Source organism: Phyllobates terribilis, unplaced genomic scaffold (assembly GCF_046119375.1).
Source record: "Phyllobates terribilis strain yellow unplaced genomic scaffold, ASM4611937v1 Scaffold_1__5_contigs__length_1240528914, whole genome shotgun sequence".
In the NCBI taxonomy this organism is placed as follows: domain Eukaryota; kingdom Metazoa; phylum Chordata; class Amphibia; order Anura; family Dendrobatidae; genus Phyllobates; species Phyllobates terribilis.
The window spans coordinates 36,092,321-36,105,343 of record NW_027362761.1 but is presented as its reverse complement, the minus strand read 5'-3'; positions in this window follow the sequence as shown (position 1 = coordinate 36,105,343).

Here is a 13,023-nt window from a genome sequence, read left to right as displayed (position 1 = left end):
ACCTTACGTGCGTTTTTGTCTGGTTTTGAGGACGTATTTTCTGAGAAGGGGTGTCAGGATTTGCTTCCTTATCATGCATATGACTGTCCTATTAGCCTGACCCCTGAAGCTAAACTACCAAAGTCCAGACTGTACAATCTTTCTGGCCCTGAGAAACAAGCCATGAAGGATTTTATTGCGGAAAGTCTGGAGAAGGGATATGTCAGACTCTCATCTTCGCCCATGGCGGCAGGGTTCTTATTTGGGAAGAGATCCATAACCTCTTCCTCTTATTCCAGATTTATTCAACCAGGTTGTGGGAGCTAAGGTGTTCTCCAAGTTGGATTTAAGAGGGGCCTACAACCTGGTTAGAATCAGAGAAGGGGATGAATGGATTTCATAGATGATATTTTTCATCATTTGGTGGGCAGGTTTGTGGTGGTCTATCTGGATGATATTTTGGTTTACTCACCTGATTTTGAGACACATCGGGGGCATGTTAAACAGGTGCTTCAGATATTAAAGGAATAACAAACTATATGCCAAACTAGAGAAAAGTGTTTCGCCGTCCAGGAGGTGCAGTTTTTGGGGTACCTGTTGTCATCTTCGGGTTTTCGGATTGATCCGGAGAAATTCTGTGCTGTACTTGATTGGGACCGTCCCGAGAACCTGAAGGCATTACAGCGTTTTCTGGGTTTTACTAATTTTTACCGGAAATGTATACTGACAATTCAAGAAAGTGGTCTGATTTTTCTAAATGGTCGAATGCCGTCCAGCGGGCTTTTTCCTCCCTAAAGAGTTTTTTTGCCACAGCACCTATACTCAGTCAACCTGATTTTTCTCAATATTTTGTCGTAGAAGTTGATGCGTCAGAGGTGGGGGTTGGGGCTGTGTTGTCTCAGGGTCCATCCCCTGGTAAATGGTGTCCATGCGCTTTCTTTTCCAAAAAATTATTTTCGACTGAGAGAAATTATGACGTGGGTAATAGGGAGCTTTTGGCGATTAAATTGACGTTCCAAGAATCGTGACATTGGTTGGAGGGGGCAGTCCATCCTATTATTGTTATCATGGACCATAAGAACCTGTCATATCTTCAGTCTGCGAAACTTCTCAACCCTAAGCAAGCTAGGAGGTCCCTGTTTATTACTTGGTTCAGTTTTGTTGTCACTTTACATCCAGGGGTTAAAAACATCAAGGCTGACTGATGCTTTGTCCCTGAGCTTCCCTGGTGGTTGTGACCATGAGAACCCTGCCCCAATTTTGCAGAAGGGGGTTGTCATTTCGGCATTGTACCCGGACCTGGGTCAGGTGTTGGAGGCTCAGGGGGAGGCCCTTGCCTCCTACACTTCAGGGAGGTTATTTGTACCATCTAATTTGCGCCGTAAATAAATTAGGGAACATTATAAATCGGTGCTTGCTGATCATCCAGGCGGTAAGGCAACCGCGGACCTCCTTTCTCGTCGTTTTTGGTGGTCGGGGTTGCATCGGGATGTGGTTGAACAGGTGTCTGCTTGCAGTATTTGCACGTTCTAAAATATTGAATACCAGTTCGTCTGGTCCTCTTTTTCCACTGCCTATTCCTAGCAGACCATGGATACACTTGTCCATGGATTTTATTACTAACCTACCGGTATCTGCAGGCAAGACTGTGGTTCTGGTGGTTGTAGATAGGTTCAGTAAAATGGTTCATTTCTTCGCACTTCCGAATGCCAAGACTCTTGCTCAGGTTTTTATTAATGAGCTTCACGAGTTTCCCTCCGATATGGTGTCAGATCGGGGGGCCCAGTTTGTTTCTCAGTTCTGAAAAGCTTTCTGTACTCAACTTGGTGGTGTAGATGTCATTTTCCTCAGCCTTTCATGCTCAGTCGAATGGACAGACCTAGTGCATTAATGAGAATTTAGAGATTTACCTCAGGTGTTTTGTCTCCGAAAACCAGGAGTATTGGGCATCTTACTTACCACTGGCCGAGTTTGCTATTAATAATCATCGCCAAGAATCTACCGGCAGGTCACCATTCTTTGCAGCATACGGTTTCCATCCACAGTTTGGTACTTTTAGTGGGGGAGGGGCTTCGGGAGTTCCTGAGGAGGAACGTTTTGCTTTGTCGCTCTCTTCTGTATGGTGGGGGGTTCAGAGTAATTTGAAGATCATAGGAGACAGGTCCGGACCTGGAGAGCATGTCCTGACAGCCATACGTTTGTACCTAAGTGTGAATGACTTTGTGTGGTTGTTTACCAGGAATTTCAAGTTGAAGATTCCTTCCTGGAAGCTGGGACCTAGGTTTATTGGCGCCTATAAAATAACCGTCGTCATTAACCCTGCAGCGTTTCGTCTTAAGTTACCTCAGGCTCTTAAAATCCACAATGTGTTCCACAGTTCTCTGCTCAAGAAACATGTAGAACCTCTTGAGTTCTCGTCCCTGCCACCGCCTCCAAACATGGTTGATGGAAATTTGGAGTTTCATTTCGAGGATTGTGGATTCCCGTCTCCAGCGTTGTTCCCTACAGTACTTGGTGCACTGGAAAGATTATGGTCCAGAGGAAAGAATGTGGGTTTCAGCATTGGAGGTGAATGCCCCTAGGCTGGTTCTTTCGCTCCATGCGTCTCATCCTGAGAATCCTGGTCCTGAGTGTCCGGAGGCCACTCATAGAAGGAGGGTACTGTCACTGGTGTGTCAGGTGTGACAGACAGTTGTTCTGAATCCATCTGTAGAAGGTCATTGCACTTGGCTCTGCAGGCACCTTCTTGATCTTTTCATCTCTGTAGTGTAGTGATATCCTTTCTCCTTCTAAGACCTAGCAGTGACCTCAACCTTCTACTGCTAATTGACACATTGCTGGATGTTTAAATACGTTCAGTCTCTCAAGAGAGTCGCCGGTGATGGCTCTATTCTCCTCTGTCCAAGCCTGAAGTACTAATGGTCGGCTAGTGTCTTCTTGGAGTTCCCTTGTATGATAGTTTGCGTGATCTCTCCAGTGTCTTCTTAAGCTAAGTGTATTCCCTTGTTTGTTTACCTGTTTGTCCTTAGTTGCAGTGGGGGCTGACTAGTGCTCACCCCGTCCCCTCCCTATCTAGGGCCTATCACTAGGGGCAGTCAGGGATTAGGTTTCCTGCTTGGCGATATGTGCAGAACCTATTTAGAGACGTTAAGGGAGACAGGGTGTTGTCAGATCTGCCTAGAGGTCTCCATTCCCCCTTTCCCTAGTTTTTGGGTTTCCTTCTCCTCTTCTCGTCGTAGTGCACTTAGTCTTTCCCTCACCTTGCGTGACTGAATCAAATAAGTTTATCTTGCTCTCATCAGACCACAGGACGTGGTTCCAGTATCCATGTCCTTAGTCTGCTTGTCTTCAAACTGTTTGTGGGCTTTCTTGTGCACCATTTTTAGAAGAGGCTTCCTTCTGGGACGACCGCTATGCAGACCAATTTGATGCAGTATGTGGCGTATGATCAGAGTACTAACAGGCTGACCCCATACCCTTTAACTTCTGCAGCAATGCTGGCAGCACTCATACGTGTATTTTGAAAAGACAACCTCTGGATATGACGCTGAGCACATGCATTCAACTTCTTTGGTCGATCATGATGAGGCCAGTTTAGAGTGGAACCTGTCTTGTTAAACTGCTGTATTGTCTTGCCCACCGTGCTGCAGCTCAGTTTCAGGGTGTTGGCAATCTTCTTATACTTAGCCTAGGCCATCTTTATGTAGAGCAGCAATTCTTTTTTCAGATCCTCAGAGTTCATTGCCATGAGGCGCCATGTCAAACTTCCAGTGAGCAGTGTGAGAGCGATGACACCAAATTTAACACACCTGCTCCCAATTTACACCTGAGACCTTGTAACACTAATGAGTCACATGAAACTGGGGAGGGAAAATGGCTTATTGGGCACAATTTGGCCATTTTCACTTAGGGGTGTACTCACTTTTTTAGACATTAATGGCTGTGTGTGGAGTTATTTAGAGGGTACACCAAATTTACACTGTTATACATGCTGTACACTGACTACTTTACATTGTATCAAAGTGTCTTATCTTCAGTGTTGTCCCATGAAAATATATAATAAAATATTTACAAAACTGTGAGGGGTGTACTCACTTTTGTGAGATACTATATATTGTGGTCTGCAGTTGTGGTGATGGGGGAAAAATGGCATGGCATAGAGAAAACACTGGTAAAAATGTACTTTACATTTTTAAAATTAAAGATAATTTAGTCTTCTACTGTGTGAAAAATCATGCAAAAGGGGTTTCAATTTCAAAGTTTTTTATCCTACCGGCTTGCTGGAGGAAAAAATAATGGCTGCTTTGGGTCTTTTATTGACAGACCACTGGGCATGTGATCAATGCAGCCAATCACTGGGTTTAGTGGTGATGCCGATGTAGTTGACATTATACTAAAGAGCACAGTGATTGGCTGCAGCGGTCAAGTGTGCTATAGTCGTGACATCACTGTCATGTCAACAAAGAACAGGAGTAGCAGCAGAGAAGCGTCTCTTGAGCAAAGGAGAGTGAATAATTCTGATTGTATCATTTCTACCTAGGACAAGCTGGTGAGGATAAAGCAACCCTTATTAGAGGAAAACCCCTTTAAATGACTGTTTATACAGGAGAAGACTAACAAAGCTAACTTTGATTTTAAAAATTCAAAACATTCTTATTTATGGAAAACCTCCCTAAGGCTATTGGCACTCTGGATGCTTACTCAATTGTTGCACAAAGGGGCAGTGAAAAATAGTTTATTTTTAAATATATTTGGTTTTAATGTCCTTCAAACAAGCTTTATTTTATAAATTTGTCATAGATCATTTGCATTTGTTATATTTTTCTTCCTTATCTGCAGGCAGCATGTTATAGGTCAGGAGAAGCTAATCAAATTGAAACATAGTTTTGTTGGGTAAAGGATCTTTAAATACCTTGTATTAGTTTCAAACACTGGGATATGCACCAATTCTGACAAAGGTGCTCTGAAATACCCCATTAGTTTGGAGCGGTGGACTTGTGTGTTTACTAATGCTTGACTGCAGTTAGTTCGGTTATTTCCATCAGTCCCATAGACAATAAAAAGAACAGTGGCATTTCAAAGTCGCATTCTCAGGATCAATCGGTTCCCAATTTTCGATCTTTCTACGGATAGGTAATACCTTCTGAAGATGCACAACCCCTTCAAGTAAATTAAATCACTATTCGACTTGGTGTTTAAATGGAATCTGTCACCTTGGAAAATACTATTTAACTGCAGATCTAGGATTAATCTGCAGGTAAATAGCATTAACTAAATACCCTTTATTATTTATCATTATTTTTATGCACTTGCGATTTATCCATTTACTTCCAGTTATTTGGGTATTTTGCTTGTCTTTGGTTTTTCTCTGTCTAGTGGCCTTATGTGAACATGCATTTACATTTTGCATGCACATCAATTTACGTTTCAGTTCAGACTCCCAGGTTTTTTCTTTGTAGCTTAGTGTGCTTCAGTGCATATAAGGGTGTGGCCGCCCTTTGTCTGAGCTGAAAGGTTCATTCTGCCTCTAAGGTCCATGCTTCTACTAGGGGTCCAGTCTCTCTGCCCTTATCCATATGTATGTCACTTGACAAATGGTAAGGTTTTAATATTAGTTAGGACTGTCCCATAAGGGTTACCGTGACGTGGTGGGATGGCTTTTACATTATTTTGATCAAAATTATGTTAACTAAATACCCTTTATTATTTATCATTATTTTTATGCACTGTGCAATTTATCTATTTACTTCCAGTTATTTGGGTATTTTGCTTGTCTTAGGTTTTTCTCTGTCATGTGGCCTTATGTGATCATGCATTTACATTTTGCATGCACATCAATTTACGTTTCAGTTCAGACTCCCAGGTTTTTTCTAAATAGAATTACAATGCAGCCTTGCTGAAAGTGCTTCTGACGGGAGAAAATTAACTTATTTCCTCATGTGAGCTGCCGGCTTTCAGTGCAGCCCATCTATGCAGAAGCAATGGTTAAACTGCCAGGGTGTGCTTACTGCTGTATCTCACAGTGCTGTGACTGGTGATTGTAGCCACTCTGTGCATTCCCCCATGACTGAAAGCCGTAGCTGTACTTTCAGTAAAGTGGCAGTATTGGAATTCTGTTTATATGCAGGCTAACCCTATATCTGCAGGTAAATAGTGTTTATCAAGGTTACAGGTTCCCTATAGTTTAACCTTTCAAGTGGTGAATCAAGCTGCAGTAGTGTTCCATTTATGTCCATTTTTACTTTCCTTGTGGCCTTTAGTTTTCAAATTTGCAAAAAAAACATTTACAAGCTTCTTGTATACATTAGAATGTAAAAAAACAGCAGTTTGATGACACATTTGTTAAGCGAGGTGTCTAAATGAAGCAGCAGCTGAGGGTGCACACAGGGACCCAGGTTGTTGGCTCGGCAGACTGTGAGGCGTATGGCACAGCAAGTACTTAAACACACCAGGAGCCACAAAACCAGTGGAGCAGATGAAGAGGAAAATGGCAGATCTGAAGCAGCACACAGATGTAAGTAGAGGAAATGGAATCACAACAGGTTGCAAAGTAATGTGAACAGACTAATAACAGTTTGTTATGCTTAATGCAAATTATGGGTTAACTAGCAGGTAGGAAGTAGGATTAACAAGCAGGTCTGAGGGCTTGTAGTGATCACAGGAGTTTGCAAAGATGGATACAGCATAGTATGAATAATCTCTAAATATCAGTTCGTATTTCTTAGGCCTCTGTCACATGTCCTGGTGATTCCAGTACAGAAAAAAAGCAGTACTGGTGAGATCCGTGGTCTGTGTGCCATCCATATGTACGTATGTGACATCCGTGTGGTATACGTGTGACATCCGTGTGTCCACGTGACACATCAGTGTGTCGTCCATGTGGCATGTACCGGCTCCTGGGAAAAGCAGTACAGTTTGCGCGGATCCCAGGCGCAGGCTGCTGAAGGCAGCTCTGATCATTGTCCCCTGCTCGCGCTGAGGTCAGCGCGAGCAGGAAACAATAATGGGAGTTGAATTCAGCACCCGCTGTGTTCATTCTGTGTAAAATAAAGAATTTAATAAAATAAATGGTGTGGACTCCTGACCGATTATTTATAACCAGCAGAGGGAAAGCCACCAGCAGTTATACACACCATAATCCATTGAAGCCAATGTCCCTTGTAAAAAAACAAAAAAAAGAGGAAATTTATACTCACCTTAACGCTTAGTCTAATGAAGCCATTGTCCTCTGTAAAAAAACTAAAATAAAAAATATATATCCCTCTCATGGTGAACTGTGGTGAACTCAGTGAGCTCAGCGCAGCACCGTGAGAATTTTTCTCTCTGTGCTAGCAGCAATCTCGCTGAGGTCACCACAGTTCAAGAGCCCGTTCGCTGCAGCTCATTCTACTTTGCTTTTCAGCATAGACGGTTGCATCATTCCACCGTTCATGCTGAACAGCACGTGTTGAACAGAAGGATTACGACGTGTGAAGGGGGCATTACTGCAAATGATGGGCTAACCAGTAGGTACCAAGTGGAGGTTTAGCTAGCAAGTCTGAACGATTGTAGAAATAACAGGAGTTTACAAAGATGAATGCAACAGACAACACTTTGCAGTGTTATACTCTAAACAGCAACTGAACACATTACTGAGCCAATTCTAAGGCACAGGGGTGTGTCCAAGTGGACCTTAAAAGGCCTTGGGAGATGATGTCAACAGGAACTTCTAAGACCTAAAAGGAAGCACAGCAAAGGGCGGCAGCTTTAGGGAAAGGGCGTGGAGCAGGGATGTCAAACTCAGATACAGCGAGGGCCAAAATTAAAAACTTGGACAAAGTTGAGGGCCAACATTGTTATTTATTAAAAAAATGTCTACAATTGAGGAAGTTTTTGTTTCTCATTCTTTACAGAATAATGGGCCCCACATAGTCCTTCATACAGAATAATAGACCCCGCATAGTCCTAAATGCAGTATAATGGACCCCACATTAAAAATAGAAAACCTCTACCCCAGTCCCCCACTGCACTGGTCTCTGCAGCGTGTCTTCTGCAGCTCTTCACTGCTCGACACAGTGGGAGCGATATCCAGGATGCTGATACAGTGGAAAGTGCAATGTCGGGGGGAGGGGAAGTGCCAGTGTGGGTAACTAAGGGGGCCATGATACAGTGTGTGGGCCACTAAGGGGGCCATCATATAGCATGGGGGCTACTAAAGGGGCCCTCACACATAGTGGGGGCTACTAAACGGGCCCACATACATAGTGTGGGTTACTAAGGGTGCCATAATATAGTATGTGGGCTACTAAGGGGGCCACCATACAACATGGCAGTTACTAAGGGGCCATCATACAGAGTGGGGGCTACTAAGTAGGCCATAATAGAGCATGGAAGCTACTAAGGAGGCCTTCATACATAGTGGGGGCTACAAAGATGGGCCTCACACATAGTGGGAGCTACTAAGTGGGTCCACATACATACTGTGGGTTACTAAGGGTGACCATCATACCGCATGAAGGCTACTAAAGGGGCCATGATACAATGTATGGGCTACTACGTGGGCACTTACAGGTACATCTTACAAAATTAGAATATCATCAAAAAGTTATTTTTTTCAGTTCTTCAATATAAAAAGTGAAACTCATATATTATATAGAGTCATAACAAACAGCGTCATCCATTTCAAGTATTTATTTCTGTTAATGTTGATGATTATGCTTTACAGCCAATGAAAACACAAAAGTCATTATCTCAGTAAATTAAAATAATTAACAAAACACCTGCAAAGGCTTCCTAAGCATTTAAAAAGGTCCCTTAGTCTGTTTCAGTAGGATCCACAATCATGGGGAAGACTGCTGACTTGACAGATGTCCTGAAGGCAGTCATTGACACACTCCATGTGGTCCCAGAGTTCCAATTTTCATTCGGAAATCAAGGTCCCAGAGTCTGGAGGAAGAGTGGAGAGGCACACAATCCAAGCTGCTTGAGGTCTAGTGTGAAGTTTCCACAATCAGTGATGGTTTTGGGAGCCATGCCGTCTGCTGGTGTAGGTCCACTGTGTTTTATCAAGACCAAAGTCAGCACAGCACTTCATGCTTCCCTCTGCCGACAAGCTTTTTGGAGATGGAGATGTCATTCTCCAGCAGGACCTTGCACCTGTCCACACTGCCAAAAGTACCAATACCTGGTTTAAAAACAACAGTATCACTGTGCTTGATTGGCCAGCAAACTCGTCTGACCTTAACCCGATAGAGAATCTATGGGGTATTGTCAAGAGGAAGATGAGAGACACCAGACCCAACAATGCAGACAAGCTGAAGGCTGCTATCAAAGCAACCTAGGCTTCCATAACACCTCAGCAGTGCCACAGACTGATCGCCTCCATGCTACGGCACATTGATGCAGTAATTGATGCAAAAGGAGCCCCGACCAAGTATTGAGTGTATTTACTGAACATACAGTGGTGGCCAAAAGTATTGGCACCCCAGCAATTCTGTCAGATAATACTCAGTTTCTTCCTGAAAATGATTGCAATCACAAATTCTTTGGTATTATTATCTTCATTTAATTTGCTTGCAAGGAAAAAACACAAAAAGAATTGTCCTAAAGCCAAATTGGATATAATTCCACACCAAACCTCAAAAAGGGGGTGGACAAAAGTATTGGCACTGTTTGAAAAATCATGTGATGCTTCTCTAATTCTGTACATTTCAGTAGGCCTACATTTCAGATTTTAAAAACATATTTCAAGCTGTTGTTATAAAGTATTCTAATTTACTGAGATACTGACTTTTGTGTTTTCATTGGCTGTAAGCCATAATCATCAACATTAACCGAAATAAACACTTGAAATAGATCACTCTGTTTGTAATGACTCTATATAATATATGAGTTTAAATTTTTGTATTGAAGAACTGAAATAAATTAGCTTTTTGATGATATTCTAATTTTGTGAGATGCACCTGTATACAGAGTGGAGCCTACTAAGGGGGTCTCCTGCAGAGTGGTGGTTAAAGAGAGGGCCAGGCCATGATACAGTATGGAGGTTACTAAGGGGGATAATCATACAGCTTGGAGGTTACTAAAGGGGCCAAGATACAGTGTTGGGGCTACTAAGGGGGCTGTCCTACAGAGTGAGGGCTACTGAGGGGGCCCTCCTACAGAGTTGTGGCTTTCAGAGGGGCCATCTGAGTGAGGGCTATTAAGAGGGCCATCTTACAGAGTGGTGGCTACTAAAGGGGGCAATATATTGGGTGGACTACTGGGGACGCCATCATACAGTTTAGGGACTACTGTGGGGGCCATCATAGAGTGATAGGGCCGTCATAAAGTGTGGGGGCTAGTCGGGATATTGCACAGTGTGGGAGTCATCAAACAGTGTGTGGGCTACTAAGCGGCCATTATACAGTGTGGAGGCTACTGTGGAGCTATCATACAGTGTGGGGACTACTGTGGAGGCATCATATAGTTTTTGGGGCATTATACTGCCTATAGTGGAGGAGCTGTAGGGATATCATACTACATAGACTGGAGTTGTGGGGGCATCATACTGTGTAAGGGAGTCTTCGTGACATATTGTGTAGAGGAGAGCTGTACAGGGGAAGTCTCAGGGAACACTATTAATGTTAAGTGGACATTTATTGTTATATGGGCACTTAGGGTATTGTGATGGTCAAAGTGGCGCATTATGGTGACATTATTACTTTGTAGGAGCAAAATGTGGGCACTGTTTTCTAGGGCACTTGCACAGGGCAGTGCCCCAAGCAAGTCCAACATAAACAGCTTTTATTCAGCAACTTATGGGTAAACAGAAAGTCCTCTGGTTCGCAGCCGGGTTAACATCAGTCCATGACAACGGTTGCCGTGGGCAACGGCAGCGCCGGGCCGCTCAGAGCCTGACGGGTACAGAGCCTTCCCAGGCGTGGGTTCAGCATTACACAGTCCTGCTGAGCTTTCCTGCTGTGCTCCTAGCAGGTTCCAACATAGAACAACACTAATCCTTAATGCAGGGTTTTTAAAGGACCTGTGGCAAGAGCCACTGGAAAACCCCAGTTGGAGGGAGGAGGCCGCCCCACTACCTTCCTGTAGCCTCCCCCAAGAAATGAAGGCCCTGCCGGGTTTTACTAATCTACCTTAGCCAGATAGCCTGATCAGGTCAATGCTCACCTTCATTCCTGCATTGCAGCTGCAGCTGTGTCTGTGACTGCAATGAACTCCAATGGGTTTAATAGGTGTCTGTACACATTCTGGGGGATATATAGCGTCCCTCGTATACGATCCCCGCCACTGCCTCACAATGTTCTAGTGGTCTGTTTTACCATCTAGAGAGCACAAAGAATGTGTTTTTCTTTGTAAGCTGTACAGTTGTGGCATTACTACGTGAGGCACCAAGAGGAGCATTATTTTTGTACCACACAGCAGGTGCAGTAATAGGGACACATACATCAGCAGAGGGTCAGTATTGGGGTATCAGCAGGATGAAGAGTTTGAGCAGGCTGGGAATAGATGGAGATGGTTATTACGGGCTGGAGTTACCAAAAGTAGTGCCCTGCTGTGATGTTGCCACCACCTTCCTCACTTTCCATCCAATCTATTCAGCAGCACCTCCAGATAGTGGAAGAATTACGTGCAGGAAGGGGGACAGGTAAGTTCATTACGATTCCTGTAATTAGGAGTATATTCAGTGCTATTTCTTGGCAGGGAATGCCCTCTGTGTTCTTTGGAGGTTCATGTGTACATGATTCTTCCCTTCAATTCCTGCCTGCAACTTAGCGTATTTTTCGGATTATAAGACGCACTTTTTTCCCTCAAATTTGGGAGGAAAATGGGGATGCGTCTTATAATCTGAAGGTAGCTTACTGGGGGGGTCACAGGAGGCAGGGTCGCTGCTTCAGGAGGTTGGAGGCGGCTGCAGGAGCGGGGCAATGCTGCGGTGCCTCGGCTCTCATAAGATGTCGGAGCCGGTGAGCAGAGTTCCCTTTCCCATTGATTTCCCCGAGATCTCAATCTGCGCATGCGCCACCTCTGGTGGCCATTTTCTCAAAGCCCACCCCAGAGAAATCAATGGAAAAGGGGACTCCGCTCACCGGCGCCGAGATCTTACGAGAGCCGAGGCACCGCAGCATTGCCCCACTTCTGCTAGCAGCAGCCTCCTGTGACCCCACTCCACCGCTGCCGCCTCCCTGGTAAGCTACCGTTAAAACGAACTATAAGATACACCACAATTATATTTAAAAAAAAATGTTTTCCAATTTTCCACCCCAAAATTTGGGGTCCGCCTTATGGTCCAATGTGTCTTATAGTCCGCAAAATATGGTACTTGAATATTACAGGATTTTTCACAGAAAAAAGGAAGATGAAAAGCAAATAACACGAGCTGCCTTTATCTAAGATGAAACCACCAAGCTTCCCTATGTTTGCACAAGTCTACATGCAACAGGTTACAGATGAACAACTACTATGCACATTATGCTATAGCTATAGAAAAAAGAGACAAAAAACGCACACTTAAATATTATATATTGATGTACTGTGGCTAACCAATTTTCAAAACTGAACACAAGGTTCTTAGTTAACATTTTGATCAGAATGTATAAGCCCACTGGCACAACATGGCAAACCTCTCAGTGGGTTATTAACCTGTTAGGCTTAGGGCTATGCTGAGAGCACACCTGCCATGCCACCTCGTTAGCAGGGTGAGCAACCAGTGTGCTCCACAGCACTCATGCTGCCAAGAAACGCACCCTCTAGTCCACATTATCCCACAGATACAGCAACAGTGGCCACCACTCAGCACCAACACTAACTGAACTGATCCGTTGCTTTACTCAGCAGCTATTAATCGTCTACAGGACCATTTACGGTTTCCTACGATACAGAATTGCAATGTATCCGTAAAAATGGGATGTTATACTGTGGCTCTGTATGGCATCTGATTTTTTACGCACTCATAGACTTAGATGGGTGGGTGTCATCCCCTTTACGGAGGAAACTAGCGTATGCTGTGATTTTTTACGCACTCATAGACTTAGATGGGTGGGTGTCATCCCCTTTACGGAGGAAACT